The sequence below is a fragment of the Pseudophryne corroboree genome, chromosome 3 (assembly GCF_028390025.1).
Source record: "Pseudophryne corroboree isolate aPseCor3 chromosome 3, aPseCor3.hap2, whole genome shotgun sequence".
Classification (NCBI taxonomy): Eukaryota; Metazoa; Chordata; class Amphibia; order Anura; family Myobatrachidae; genus Pseudophryne; species Pseudophryne corroboree.
In genome coordinates this window covers 290,229,413-290,245,280 of record NC_086446.1, presented here as the reverse complement: position 1 = coordinate 290,245,280, position 15,868 = coordinate 290,229,413, and the positions used below count along the sequence as shown (strand labels likewise).

Genomic DNA, 15,868 nt, shown 5'->3' with positions numbered 1-15,868 from the left:
GTGTGTGTACTGGAGGGGTGGTATTCATGTGACCGCCGGTCAGCTGACCGACAGTCACATGACCTCCTCCACCAGCCCGACGGGTCACTATCCCGATGGTTGGCATGCCGACCAACAGGGACTATTTCCACTCGTGGGTGTCCACGACACCCATAGAGTGGGAATAGAACCCGTGGCGACCGCAGGTCGCCACTGAGCCCGCAGCGCGGCGAGCCTGCAGGGGGCTTGCTGCACTCGCCCCTCCCCGCCGGGATCCCGGAGTCGGTATGCTGCCGGGATCCCGGCGTCGGTAAGCTGACCGGCGGTCTCCTGACCGCCGGTCAGCAGTACTACACCCGTACTGGAGTACTATAACATATACAGGAGTACTATACTGCGTGTGCATACCTCCCAACATGACCCTTTCCAGGAGGGACAGAATGTTCTGCTCCTGGACTTCCCTCTTAATTTATGATTGCTATCACCTGTGCTGAAACACCTTTCTTATCCATTCACCTGTTCAAAACGGGTGCCGGCAATCATAAATTCAGAGAAAAGTCCAGAAGGAGAGCATTGTGTCCCTCCTGGAGAGGGTCATGTTGGGAGGTATGCGTGTGTGTACAGGAGTACTTAACCATATACAGGAGTACTATACTGCGTGTGTGTACAGGAGTACTATACCATATACAGGAGTACTATACTGCGTGTGTGTACAGGAATAATATACTATATACAGGAGTACTATACTGTGTGCATATACAGGAGTACTATACCATATACAGGAGTACTATACTGCGTGTGTGTACTGGAGTACTATACTATATACAGGAGTACTATACTGCATGTGTGTACAGGAGTACTATACCATATACAGGAGTACTATACTATACCATATACATGAGTACTATACTGCGTGTGTGTACAGGAATACTATACCATGGGGGTAATTCCAAGTTGATCGCAGCAGGAAATTTTTTAGCAGTTGGGCAAAACCATGTGCACTGCAGGGAAGGCAGATATAACATGTGCAGAGAGAGATAGATTTGGGTGTGGTGAGTTCAATCTGCAATCTAAAATGCAGTGTAAAAATAAAGCAGCCAGTATTTACCCTGCACAGAAACAAAATAACCCACCCAAATCTAACTCTCTCTGCAAATGTTATATCTGTCCCCCCTGCAGTGCACATGGTTTTGCCCAACTGCTAAAAAATTTCCTGCTGCGATCAACTTGGAATTACCCCCATGGTTTTGCCCAACTGCCAGAACCGGCCCTAACCAATATGATGCCCTAGGCAAGATTTTGGCAGGTGCCGCCTAGCACCGCCGCTAGTTCTGCAGGAGATGCCTGGCGTGAGTCAGCTGACAGCTCTGCTAACGTCGGCCACCTTTTGTTTATGAAAATGCATATTATTTGCATTACTATATGGGTAGGATGCACAAGCAGCTTCTGCTGATTAAAATGATATGCAGAATGCCTGTGCGACTGTGGCTGTATCTGCATACGAAATGCTACATTACAGTGATTTCCAGGAATACACGCAACGTAGGGGATGGGGCCACGATGACGCGATTCAGCCGGGAGACTTGCCCACTTCGGGGAGGCTGGGAGCGCCACCCGATTTTCGTGAGCCTCCCACCTGTTTTGGGAGAGTAGGCAAGTATGCTTTAAACAGCATGGGGGAAATGTACTGTAATAGCCTCTATGTCACAGGCTCACAGGCATCAGCGCAATTCCGGCAGCAATACATGATGCCTGTGAGTCTGCCGTATATACATATTTCCCCAATGTGATCTAAATAGGAAATTGCTACTAATGAATTTTATTAATATCAGAAAATAGAAAACACAATACAAAAATGAAGTAATACAAAGGCGCTGCTTGACACTATATTCTATCCTTAATTTCTTTTGTCCTTAATCGATTCTTTCAGCAGACAATATTCTTCCTTCCAACCAGAGCAACCTCAAAGACCACAATCTTCCAACCTATGTTTCGCACCTTTCAACTGACCTCTTTGAACAGAGTATATGCATCAAAAGGTTTCTTTTCATTCTCCATACAATGCTTATCATAAAGCTGGACAGCCACTCGTCCTTGACCTTGTAATGGACACTCACCTCTTAGAGGTTCCCTGTGTGCATGGAAAGGTTTCTTTCACTCCTTCCTCGTTCCAGACAGTAATCGCTCTCTCATCACAATGTGGGTAAAAAGATATTTTTGACGGATATCCAACAATAAACAGATATTTATTCTCAATTAAATAGGTATATCCACAAAAACGATAAAAACATAAACCCAAACACAGAAAATGACCCAAAATAGGCTTCTGGTTTGCTCCACCGTGCACCCTCAGGTATAAAGCACCACGTTTGCCACTTATTCGGCAAACTTCTATATAATATAGAGTGCCGTGCCGCGGGACACTTGCAGGGGTGCCTCAGGTTGGTGGTCAAGGACCAATTCAAACTATTTATTGTCAATTTAATAGGCAAAACCAGTGCTGATGGCTTCCAGTTATAAAATATGTGGACAAACAGAAGCAAATCTTGTCCCTCACCACACAACTGACCCTAAGGATGACATATAAACATAATTTACTTAATCTAATATTTTTTTCGAAATTTCTCAATAAGAAAATTGTGGCCTAGGGGTGCCGTGAAAAAAAATCTGACAATCCAGGGTGCCGTGACTCACAAAAGTTTGGGATCCACTGGCCTAGGGTATAAAAACACCAACGCGTTTCGGATTTGATATCCTTCCTCAGGGTGATCTAAATAGGAAATTGCTACTAATGAATTTTATTAATATCAGAAAATAGAAAACGTTGCTTTCTAGTGAGAAAATAAAACAAAATAATAATGTCACGTACATGACTTATTCTTATGTCACATACCTGACCATTATAATTCTAATAATAAATTGTTCTTAATATTTTGGGGATTTTAGATAGGCTGATGTTAATTTCTTTTGCAAAACAGATTTTGTAAACCAAATAATCTGGGAGAAAAACTATTGTGCAAAGGATCATGAGGCTAATTCAGACCTGATCGCTAGAAAATGATTTTTGCACTGCTGCAAGCAGATAGTTGCCGCCCACAGGTATTTTAGCTGTGCAAGTGTGCAAACGCCTGTGTAGCAGAGCTGTACAAACAGATTTTGTGCAGTCTCTGCACAGTTCAGGATTTACTCAGCAGCTGCGATCACTTCAGCCTGTCCGGGACCGGAATTGACATCAGACACCCGCCCTGCAAACGCTTGGGAATTCCTGTGTTTTTCCAACCACTCCCAGAAAATGGTCAGTTGCCACCCACAAACGCCTTCTTCCTGTCAATCTCCTAGCGAACGCTCATGCGAATGGATCCTTTGCACAAACCCATCGGTGAGCAGCGATCCGCTTTGTACACATGCGGCGCGCCTGCGCATTGCAGTGCATATGCATGCGCAGTTTAGACCTGATCGCAGGCTGTACGAAAACGCGGCCTACCGATCAGGTCTAAATTTCCCCCCATGTACAGTATGTGAGTGTAGAAAATAACCTAAGTATTCTCAGATACAACAATTTTTGATGGGGCAGTTTTATTCAGAATACATTGAAAATCTTATATGTAAAAATAAAATTTGTCCTTCTGTATTGTATTTCTATACAAATCCACAGTTTACAAACGAAGATCGTGAAATTTTACGTACAAGCGTATTAAAACATGGCGGAGGCAACTAAAACAATTTGAAATCCATAGCACCCCTAGGGGGGCAGACAGCAGCACAGAGTATATCAGGAGACAGCATAACTCCGAAATTCCTGGAGCAATGTACTAAAAAATTGGTACACATATGCCTTCCAATCTGCCAACAAACACTGTGGGAGGAAGACACACCTAGCACCTTTAGGGGTGGGACAGCAGCACAGAGTATGTCAGCAGACACCAAAACTGTGGCTGGCCTGGATCAATTTACACCAAATTTGGTACACATCTGACTTAAAATCTTGGAACAAACTCTGTGGGGGTTAGACACCCCTAGCGGTGGGACAGTGGCACAGAGTATTTCAGGAGACAGCATAACTCCCGAATGGCTAGACCAATTTACAACAAACTTGGTACACATATGACTTACACTCGGTGAACAAACACTGTGGGGGTCCGACACCCCTAGTACCCCTAGGGGTGGGACAGCAGCACAGAGTATTTTCGGAGACAGCAAACCTGTGGAGGGCCTGGAGCAATTTACACCAAACTTGGTACACATCTGACTTAAAATCGTGGAACAAACTCTGTGGGGGTTAGACACCCCTAGTGGTGGGACAGCGGCACAGAGTATTTCAGGAGACAGCATAACTCTCAAATTATTAGACCAATTTACAACAAACTTGGTACACATGACTTACACTCGAGAAACAAACACTGCGGGGGTCAGACACCCCTAGCACACCTAGGGTTGGGACAGCAGCACAGAGTATGTCAGCAGACAGCATAACTGTGGAAGGCCTGGAGCAATTTACACCAAACTTTGTACACATATTACTTAAACTTTGGGAACAAACACTGTGGGGATAACACACCACTAGCACCCCTAGGGGTGGGCCAGCAGCACAGACTATGGCCCTCATTCCGAGTTGTTCGCTCGGTATTTTTCATCGCATCGCAGTGAAAATCCGCTTAGTACGCATGCGCAATGTTCGCACTGCGACTGCGCCAAGTAACTTTACTATGAAGAAAGTATTTTTACTCACGGCTTTTTCTTCGCTCCGGCGAACGTAATGTGATTGACAGGAAATGGGTGTTACTGGGCGGAAACACGGCGTTTCAGGGGCGTGTGGCTGAAAACGCTACCGTTTCCGGAAAAAACGCAGGAGTGGCCGGAGAAACGGTGGGAGTGCCTGGGCGAACGCTGGGTGTGTTTGTGACGTCAACCAGGAACGAAAAGCACTGAACTGATCGCACAGGCAGAGTAAGTCTGAAGCTACTCTGAAACTGCTAACTCGTTTGTAATCGCAATATTGCGCGTACGTCGGTCGCAATTTTAAGAAGCTAAGATTCACTCCCAGTAGGCGGCGGCTTAGCGTGTGTAACTCTGCTACATTCGCCTTGCGAGCGAACAACTCGGAATGAGGGCCTATATCAGGACATGCATGATATGTCAGTGATGACAGGGCTCCATGTGACAGGGGCAGTGACATGATGTGAGGAGGGGAATGCAGGTAGCACAAACCCACACACTGAGAGTTATATAGTGGAAATAACACAGCCCCCAGCAGCACAGAGTATATCAGGAGATACATAATGTGCTGTGCTATTTTTAAATTGGCTTTTCATTTTATTGATGTGTATAACATTTTACATGCTTTTTATACTATGTTATTTATACTGTCTGTTTAATATTTAAATACATTTTTGTAAATAAATATTCTTAAAATCCCGGGCAACGCCGGGTACTCCAGCTAGTAGATAATAAATACGCAGTGGACCTTTTAAGTAAAGTATAGATAAGTTTAAAGAAAAAACAAACTGAATCATACCTTACCAACAGAGTTTCTAAATATTTACACAACACTAAAAATAAGTACTGTAGAGGTGCAAACACATTTGCAGAAAAAGTAAATGACGTTGCTCATTTTCAGCCTTCCTGAGCGACGTCGTTTACTTTCTCGGCAAGTGCGTATGCCGGCTATGACGAACGATGCGCCCCCGCGGGTCATTAACGACCCTCGCTGTCGGCCGTGCAGGCTGTACAGTTATTCTGCATTTTTCTCTGCATGGCAAACCCTGGGTTGACGTGCTGAAACCCTGCGCGTAAAATGCAGAATCTAATGTGTTTCTCTGTACATTAAGGGGGTAATTCCGAGTTGATCGTAGCTGTGCTAAATCTAGCACAGCTACGATCATCATCCCTGACATGCCGGGGGACACCCAGCGCAGGGCTAGTCCGCCCCTGCATGCCAGTGTCGCCCCCCGCACAAATACAAACGCATTGCACAGTGGCGATGCCTTTGTATTTGAGGAGTAACTCCCGGCCAGCGCAGCTCCTGCGGCTGGCCGGGAGTTGTTCGTCGCTGCGTGAGACGTCAAGCAGCCGCCGTGGCCCACCCCCCCAACGGTCCGGCCACGCCTGCTTAACGCCGCCGTTCAGCCATAGCCAGATTAAGGGGGGACACAGGGCATACAGTACCCTGGGCCCCCCTTTGTTAGGGGGCCCCCCAGCCAGAGCACACCGACATTGCTAGCTTTCCCTCTCACGCAGTAGCAGAACCAGACAGCCAGAATGCGAGTAGGGCAGTACAGAATGCGAGCAGGGCAGTATGCATTGCAGGTAGAGTATCAGGTTTTATGAGCTACCGATTGAGCTTTCCGACCAGAGGAGAGAGAGGATTGTGGAGAGAGCTGTAAGTGACACAGGGATCCCAGCTTCTCCTCCCTGCCTGGGTGCCTGAGTCTTATGTAACCTGGCATTATTCAACTATTAGTTTAAATCTAATATACCCCATTGGATTAAAATAAGAATTTACTCACCGGTAATTCTATTTCTCGTAGTCCGTAGTGGATGCTGGGAACTCCGTAAGGACCATGGGGAATAGCGGGCTCCGAAGGAGACTGGGCACTCTAAGAAAGAATTAGGACTACCTGGTGTGCACTGGCTCCTCCCTCTATGCCCCTCCTCCAGACCTCAGTTAGGGAAACTGTGCCCGGAAGAGCTGACACAATAAGGAAGGGATTTGGAATCCCGGGTAAGACTCATACCAGCCACACCAATCACACCGTACAACTCGTGATACTATATCCAGTTAACAGTATGAACAACAACTGAGCCTCACGAACAGATGGCTCATAACAATAACCCTTTAGTTAGGCAATAACTATATACAAGTATTGCAGACAATCCGCACTTGGGATGGGCGCCCAGCATCCACTACGGACTACGAGAAATAGAATTACCGGTGAGTAAATTCTTATTTTCTCTGACGTCCTAATGGATGCTGGGAACTCCGTAAGGACCATGGGGATTATACCAAAGCTCCCAAACGGGCGGGAGAGTGCGGATGACTCTGCAGCACCGAATGAGCAAACTCAAGGTCCTCCTCAGCCAGGGTATCAAACTTGTAGAATTTTGCAAATGTGTTTGAACCCGACCAAGTAGCAGCTCGGCAAAGTTGTAAAGCCGAGACCCCTCGGGCAGCCGCCCAAGAAGAGCCCACTTTCCTTGTGGAATGGGCTTTTACAGATTTAGAATGCGGCAGTCCAGCCGCAGAATGTGCAAGTTGAATCGTGCTACAGATCCAGCGAGCAATAGTCTGCTTTGAAGCAGGAGCACCCAGCTTGTTGGGTGCATACAGGATAAATAGCGAATCAGTTTTCCTGACTCCAGCCGTCCTGGAAACATATATTTTCAGGGCCCTGACTACGTCCAGTAACTTGGAATCCTCCAAGTCCCGAGTAGCCGCAGGCACCACAATAGGTTGGTTCACATGAAAAGCTGAAACCACCTTAGGAAGGAATTGGGAACGAGTCCTCAATTCCGCCCTATCCATATGAAAAATCAGATAAGGGCTTTTACAAGACAAAGCCGCCAATTCTGATACACGTCTGGCCGACGCCAAAGCCAACAGCATGACCACTTTCCACGTGAGGTATTTTAGCTCCACGGTTTTAAGTGGCTCAAACCAATGTGACTTTAGGAAATCCAACACCACGTTGAGATCCCACGGTGCCACTGGAGGCACAAAAGGGGGCTGAATATGCAGCACTCCTTTAACAAAAGTCTGAACTTCAGGCAGTAAAGCCAGTTCTTTTTGGAAGAAAATCGACAGAGCCGAGATCTGGACCTTAATGGAACCCAATTTTAGGCCCATAGTCACCCCTGACTGTAGGAAGTGCAGAAATCGACCGAGCTGAAATTCCTCCGTTGGGGCCTTTCTGGCCTCACACCAAGCAACATATTTTCGCCATATGCGGTGATAATGTCTTACGGTCACATCTTTCCTAGCTTTAATCAGCGTAGGAATGACTTCCTCCGGAATGCCCTTTTCTTTTAGGATCCGGTGTTCAACCGCCATGCCGTCAAACGCAGCCGCGGTAAGTCTTGGAACAGACAGGGCCCCTGCTGCAGCAGGTCCTGTCTGAGCGGCAGAGGCCATGGGTCCTCTGAGATAATTTCTTGAAGTTCTGGGTACCAAGCTCTTCTTGGCCAATCCGGAACCACAAGTATAGTTCTTACTCCTCTCCTTCTTATTATTCTCAGTACCTTGGGTACGAGAGGCAGAGGAGGGAACACATAAACCGACTGGTACACCCACGGTGTCACCAGAGCGTCCACAGCTACCGCCTGACGGTCCCTTGACCTGGCGCAATATCTTTTTAGCTTTTTGTTGAGGCGGGACACCATCATGTCCACCTGTGGCCTTTCCCAACGGTGTACAATCATTTGGAAGACTTCTGGATGAAGTCCCCACTCTCCCGGGTGGAGGTCGTGCCTGCTGAGGAAGTCTGCTTCCCAGTTGTCCACTCCCGGAATGAACACTGCTGACAGTGCTAACACATGATTTTCCGCCCATCGGATAATCCTTGTGGCTTCTGCCATCGCCATCCTGCTTCTTGTGCCGCCCTGACGGTTTACATGGGCGACCGCCGTGATGTTGTCTGACTGGATCAGCACCGGCTGGTGTTGAAGCAGGGGTCTTGCCTGACTTAGGGCATTGTAAATGGCCCTTAGTTCCAGAATATTTATGTGTAGGGAAGTCTCCTGACTCGTCCATAGTCCTTGGAAGCTTCTTCCCTGTGTGACTGCCCCGCAACCTCGAAGGCTGGCATCCGTGGTCACCAGGACCCAGTCCTGTATGCCGAATCTGCGGCCTTCTAGAAGATGAGCACTCTGCAGCCACCACAACAGCGACACCCTGGTCCTTGGAGACAGGGTTATCCGCCGATGCATCTGAAGATGAGATCCGAACCACTTGTCCAACAGATCCCACTGAAAGATCCTTGCATGGAACCTTCAGAATGGAATTGCTTCGTAAGAAGCTACCATCTTTCCCAGGACTCGCGTGCAGTGGTGCACCGACACCTGTTTTGGTTTTAGGAGGTCTCTGACTAGAGATGACAACTCCTTGGCCTTCTCCTCCGGGAGAAACACCTTTTTCTGTTCTGTGTCCAGAACCATCCCCAGGAACAGTAGATGCGTTGTAGGAACCAGCTGCGACTTTGGAATATTCAGGATCCAGCCGTGCTGTTGTAGCACTTCCCGAGCTAGTGCTACTCCGATCAACAACTGTTCCCTGGACCTCGCCTTTATAAGGAGATCTTCCAGGTACGGGATAATCAGAACTCCCTTTTTTCAAAGGAGTATCATCATTTCGCCCATTACCTTGGTAAATACCCTCGGTGCCGTGGACAGACCAAACGGCAACGTCTGGAATTGGTAATGACAGTCCTGTACCACAAATCTGAGGTACTCCTGGTGAGGAGGGTAAATGGGGACATGCAGGTAAGCATCCTTGATGTCCAGTGATACCATGTAATCCCCTTCGTCCAGGCTTGCAATAACCGCCCTGAGCGATTCCATTTTGAACTTGAACCTTCTTATATAAGTGTTCAAGGATTTCAAATTTAAAATGGGTCTCACCGAACCGTCCGGTTTCGGTACCACAAACATTGTGGAATAGTAACCCCGTCCCTGTTGAAGGAGGGGTACTTTGGTTATCACCTTCTGGGAGTACAGCTTGTGAATCGCCTCCAGCACCGCCTCCCTGTCTAGGGGAGTAGTTGGCAAGGCTGATTTGAGGAAACGGCGAGGGGGAGACGTCTCGAATTCCAGCTTGTACGCCTGAGATACCACTTGTAGAATCCAGGGATCCACCCGTGAGCGAACCCACTGGTCGCTGAAGTTCCGGAGACGGGCCCCCACCGCACCTGGCTCCACCTGTGGAGCCCCAGCGTCATGCGGTGGACTTAGAGGAAGCGGGAGAGGACTTTTGTTCCAGGGAACTTGCTGTTTGGTGCAGCTTTTTCCCCCTACCTCTGGGCAGAAAGGACGCGCCTCTAACCCGCTTGCCTTTCTGGGGCCGAAAGGACTGTACCTGATAATACGGTGCTTTCTTTGGCTGTGAGGGAACATGGGGTAAAAATGTTGACTTCCCAGCCGTCGCTGTGGAAACGAGGTCCGAGAGACCATCCCCAAACAATTCCTCACCCTTGTAAGGCAAAACCTCCATGTGCCTTTTAGAATCCGCATCACCTGTCCACTGCCGAGTCCATAATACTCTCCTGGCAGAAATGGACATTGCATTTATTCTAGATGCCAGTTGGCAAATATCCCTCTGTGCATCTCTCATGTATAAGACTACGTCTTTAATATGCTCTACTGTTAGCAATATAGTGTCCCTGTCAAGAGTATCAATGTTATCAGACAGGGAATCTGACCACGCAGCTGCAGCACTGCACATCCATGCTGAAGCAATAGCCGGTCTCAGTATAATACCTGAGTGTGTATATACAGACTTCAGGATAGCCTCCTGCTTTCTATCCGCAGGCTCCTTTAGGGCGGCCGTATCCGGAGACGGTAGTGCCACCTTCTTTGACAAGCGTGTGAGCGCTTTATCCACCCTAGGGGATGTCTCCCAACGTATCCTATCCTCTGGCGGGAAAGGGTACGCCCTAAGTAACTTTTTGGAAATTACCAGTTTCTTATCGGGGGAAACCCATGCTTCATCACACACTTCATTTAACTCTTCAGAAGGGGGAAAAACCACAGGTTGCTTTTTCTCCCCAAACATAATACCCTTTTTTGTGGTACCAGGGTTAATGTCAGAAATGTGCAACACATTTTTCATTGCCGTAATCATGTAACGGATGGCCCTATTGGAATGTACACTAGTCTCATCGTCGTCGACACTGGAGTCAGTATCCGTGTCGACATCTGTGTCTGCCATCTGAGGTAGCGGGCGTTTTTGAGCCCCTGATGGCTTTTGAGACGCCTGGGCGGGCACGGACTGAGAAGCAGGCTGTCCCACATCTGCTATGTCATCAAACCTCTTATGTAAGGAGTCGACACTGTCACGTAATTCCTTCCACATAACCATCCACTCAGGTGTCGACCCCGCAGGGGGTGACATCACATTTATCGGCACCTGCTCCGCCTCCACATAAGCCTCCTCATCAAACATGTCGACACAGCCGTACCGACACTCCGCACACACACAGGGAATGCTCTGACTGAGGACAGGACCCCACAAAGTCCTTTGGGGAGACAGAGAGAGAGTATGCCAGCACACACCACAGCGCTATAAATCACAGGGATGTACACTATAATGAGTGATTTTACCCTATAGCAGCTATATATATATGTATTTGCGCCTAAATTTAGTGCCCCCCCTCTCTTTTTTACCCTATTGAGCCTGGAAACTGCAGGGGAGAGCCTGGGGAGCGTCCTTCCAGCGCAGCTGTGAGAGGAAATGGCGCCAGTGTGCTGAGGGAGATAGCCCCGCCCCCTTCACGGCGGACTTCTCCCGCTTTTTTCATGGATATATGGCAGGGGATTTTACACATATATAGTCTTAATGACTATATTATGTGTATTTTTGCCAATGTAAGGTAATCTTATTGCAGCCCAGGGCGCCGCCCCCCAGCGCCCTGCACCCATCAGTGACCGGAGTGTGAGGTGTGCATGGGGAGCAATGGCGCACAGCTGCAGTGCTGTGCGCTACCTTAATGAAGACCGGAGTCTTCAGCCGCCGATTTCCTGGACGTTCTTCTTGCTTCTGGCTCTGCAAGGGGGACGGCGGCGCGGGACCGGACGACCGAGGCTGGGCCTGTGTTCGATCCCTCTGGAGCTAATGGTGTCCAGTAGCCTAGAAGCCCAAGCTGGCTGCAAGCAGGTAGGTTCGCTTCTCTCCCCTAAGTCCCTCGTACCAGTGAGTCTGTTGCCAGCAGATCTCACTGAAAATAAAAAACCTAAATATACTTTCTTTTCTAGAAGCTCAGGAGAGCCCCTAGTGTGCATCCAGCTCGAGCCGGGCACAGATTCTAACTGAGGTCTGGAGGAGGGGCATAGAGGGAGGAGCCAGTGCACACCAGGTAGTCCTAATTCTTTCTTAGAGTGCCCAGTCTCCTTCGGAGCCCGCTATTCCCCATGGTCCTTACGGAGTTCCCAGCATCCACTAGGACGTCAGAGAAATTTAATATACACAATTCATACAACGTGACCCAGTCCTGGAGGTATAACATGCTATCTTAAGTTATGATTACAATCACCTGTGGTGAAACACCTTTCTTATCTATTAAATAATTCAACACAGGTGACACCAATCAGATATTAAGAAGGAAGTCCAGGTTGAGAGCATTTTGTCCCTCCTGGAATGAGTCATGTTGGGGGGTATGCACAATCTAAAATATACTCCCTCTCCTTCCCCTGGGGCACCCCTTGTCTTAAGTGCCCCGGGCACCCCCAAGGTTTAATCCGGCCCTGCGTTCAGCCCCCTCCCGCCCAGCGACCGCCTCTGTCTCAGAGGCGATCGCTAGGTAACGAAAGCTGCCATGCGCCGGCGCACAAAACTGCGACAAACTGCAGCGAGCGATCGGGCCGAAATGACCCCCTAAATGCAGAGCGGTGCATTTAACACTGATTTTCCTTGCAGCTGCTGAGGCTGGGCAGAAAAATCCAGCCTCTGGGGAATAGTGCATGGAGTTCCTGCAGCTAACTGAATCTCCCCCTATAATCCTTCATTCCTTAATCCCATCATCCGATTCACCTCATAGTTTCCTCCATCAATCATTCTGAGGTCCAAATACTAAGGGGAGATAAGGGGGGCCAAACAATTAAGACAGAGAAAATCCATGTACATATTGCTTGTCAATGGCCCTCATTCCGAGTTGTTCGCTCGGTATTTTTCATCGCATCGCAGTGAAAATCCGCTTAGTACGCATGCGCAATGTTCGCACTGCGACTGCGCCAAGTAACTTTACTATGATGAAAGTATTTTTACTCACGGCTTTTTCTTCGCTCCGGCGATCGTAATGTGATTGACAGGAAATGGGTGTTACTGGGCGGAAACACGGCGTTTCAAGGGCGTGTGGATGAAAACGCTACCGTTTCCGGAAAAAACGCAGGAGTGGCCGGGGAAACGGTGGGAGTGCCTGGGCGAACGCTGGGTGTGTTTGTGACGTCAACCAGGAACGACAAGCACTGAAATGATCGCACAGGCAGAGTAAGTCTGGAGCTACTCTGAAACTGCTAAGTAGTTAGTAATCGCAATATTGCGAATACATCGGTCGCAATTTTAAGAAGCTAAGATTCACTCCCAGTAGGCGGCGGCTTAGCGTGTGTAACTCTGCTAAAATCGCCTTGCGACCGATCAACTCGGAATGAGGGCCAATATGTACTAAAGGTATCGCTTGTTGACATGTAAAGGGATTTTTCTACCTTCAGCCTGCTAGCGCTAACAGCATACCAGAGTCTCACACTGCCATAGGCACTCATGTCAGCGCTAAGTAAACCAGCTATTACTGAGGCATACTTGCCTACGTTTGAAAAAGCATTTCAGGGATAGTGACACCTATCTGCGCGGGCGCGTACTGCTACATCTGAGAGGCGTGTCATGAAAATGACTTAAATCCAAATGTAAATGAGCCCCAAAGTTAGTAAGATCTATTTGTTGAAGAAAAGACACTGATATTTTGCAGGATTTGTTTGTGTATTGTGTTTTACAAGAGGTTCCATATACAGGAGCGGTTCTTGGTGCGGGCAAGAAGTGCCTGCGCCCGGGGCGTGGTCGCAGTCACCCCGCAGGCACCGCCGCCTACCCGCACCCCGCTCCCCGGCTGCAGCGGATGCCGTGGGCTGTGTGGGCGTCCGCTGCAGCCGGCACCAGTGACAGTCTGCTATGGGAGAGACGTCATGACGTCTCTCCCATAGAGAGGAGCTGCGGCGGCCAGACGGAGCAGCAGTAGAGCGGTCGGGAAGCAGGAGCGGAGCAGTGGTAAGTATTGTTTTTTTTATTTTTGTGTGTGTTTGACAGGGGGCACAGCACCAGAGGGCACAACTATTGGCACAGCAATGGGGGCACAGCAGCAGAGGGCACAACAGGGGGCACAGCAGCAGAGGGCACAACAGGGGGCACAGCAGCAGAGGGCACAACTATTGGGGGCACAGCAACAGGGGGCACAGCAGCAGAGGGCACAACTATTGGGGGCACAGCGACAGGGGACACAACTACTGGGGGCACAGCAACAGGGGGCACAGCAGCAGAGGGCACAACTATTGGGGGCACAGCAACAGAGGGCACTACAGGGGGCACAGCAACAGAGGGCACAACAGGTGGCACAGCAGCAGAGAGCACAACTTTTGGGGGCACAGCGACAGGGATACAACTACTGGGGCAAAGCAGAGGGCACAACTATTGGCACAGCAATGGGGGCACAGCAGCAGAGGGCACAACAGGGGGCATAGCAGTAGAGGGCACAACAGGGGGCACAGCAGCAGAGGGCACAACTATTGGGGGCACAGCAACAGGGGGCACAGCAGCAGAGGGCACAACTATTGGGGGCACAGCGACAGGGGACACAACTACTGGGGGCACAGCAACAGGGGGCACAGCAGCAGAGGGCACAACTATTGGGGGCACAGCAACAGGGGGCACAGCAACAGAGGGCACTACATGGGGCACAGCAACAGAGGGCACAACAGGGGGCACAGCAGCAGAGTGCACAACTATTGGGGGCACAGCGACAGGGATACAACTACTGGGGCAAAGCAACAGGGGGCACAACTACTGGGGCAAATCTACTGGGGGCAAAGCAACAGGGGGCACAGCAGCAGAGGGCATAACTACTGGGGCAAAGCAACAAAGGGCACAACTACTGGGGGCAAAGCAACAGGGGGCATAGCTACAGGGGGCAAATCAACTGGGGGGCACAATACTTGGGGCAAATATGGGGGCATAACTGTGGCCACGCCCCTCCCCTATGAAGCCACGCTCCTACTTTTTGACGCACGCCAAAGGCGCGCACAAATTGTTTTGCCGAGTGGGGGAGGGGGCGCCAGCGGAAACTTTCGCACTGGGCGCCACATGGTGTAGAACCGGCCATGTCCATATACTGTAAGTGGCTATAGGGATCATTGTGCCTTATAACCAATGCAGGGAAATGGCACTAATGATCCCATTTCAATGTATGTATCTCTGATTTATTTTTACCCCAAGAATGTAATAGCTGCATAATGGGGATAAGGTGCAATCAGGGAGATTAATGGACTTTTTAGGGAGTGAGGGAGATTGCTACTATTTCAGGGAGAATGCAGAATGAGGGATGGTAGGCAACTATGTACTGAGGGGACCTGTCACTTACCATGAGCTGTCTCCAGCGCCACCTTCCTCACTTCTTGTAGCTGCTGTTACCTGCCTCCCAGTCTCCACAGTGAAGAAGCAGGAAGTGAGCTCTTTGTCAATTTGGCCAGTTGTCAATAAAGGTGTTTTATTTGTAAGTCTTCCTGGCAGTCACTGCTGCAGTTGCATAGGAGAGATGTTAGTTAAACTGGGTACACACATGTGGCCGACCCGCCGACCTATTTATTGATTAGTAAGTGCATACACACCATACTTAGCGACTTTATGGCTGCTCTCTCCGGGAGAGAGCAGCCAGGTCGGCTCAGCAGGGGGCGGGTCAGTGACATGATGAGTAGAGGGGGGCGGACCAGAGGTGGAATAGGGGCGGAAGTGGGGTGGGGGCATGGCTGATGGATTGTGTCATTTAAGCCACGCCCCCTGCTGTGTAATACCACTATTACTGGCATTATTCTGCAGGGGGCCCAATTCAACAAGAATCGCGTCATTGACCGCCCGGACCGCCCACTTTACTCGCTAAGTGGGCGGTCGGGCAGGGGTACCCCAGAAATCGGGAGACTTGCC

General features: G+C 49.3%; 1 long non-coding RNA gene across 2 annotated transcripts in view; it reads left to right on the top strand.

Annotated features, from left to right (window-relative positions):
• LOC135055343 (uncharacterized) overlaps positions 1–15,868 on the top strand; it is a 147,994-nt gene that overhangs the window by 89,518 nt on the left and 42,608 nt on the right. Inside the window, exon 4 of one of the 2 annotated variants that reach the window (XR_010243721.1) lies at positions 1,910–3,559. The exons of the other annotated variant lie outside the window; for it this stretch is intronic. This is a non-coding gene — a long non-coding RNA (uncharacterized LOC135055343). Of the gene's footprint in view, positions 1–1,909; positions 3,560–15,868 lie in introns of those variants that run through there. 2 annotated transcript variants of the gene reach the window in all.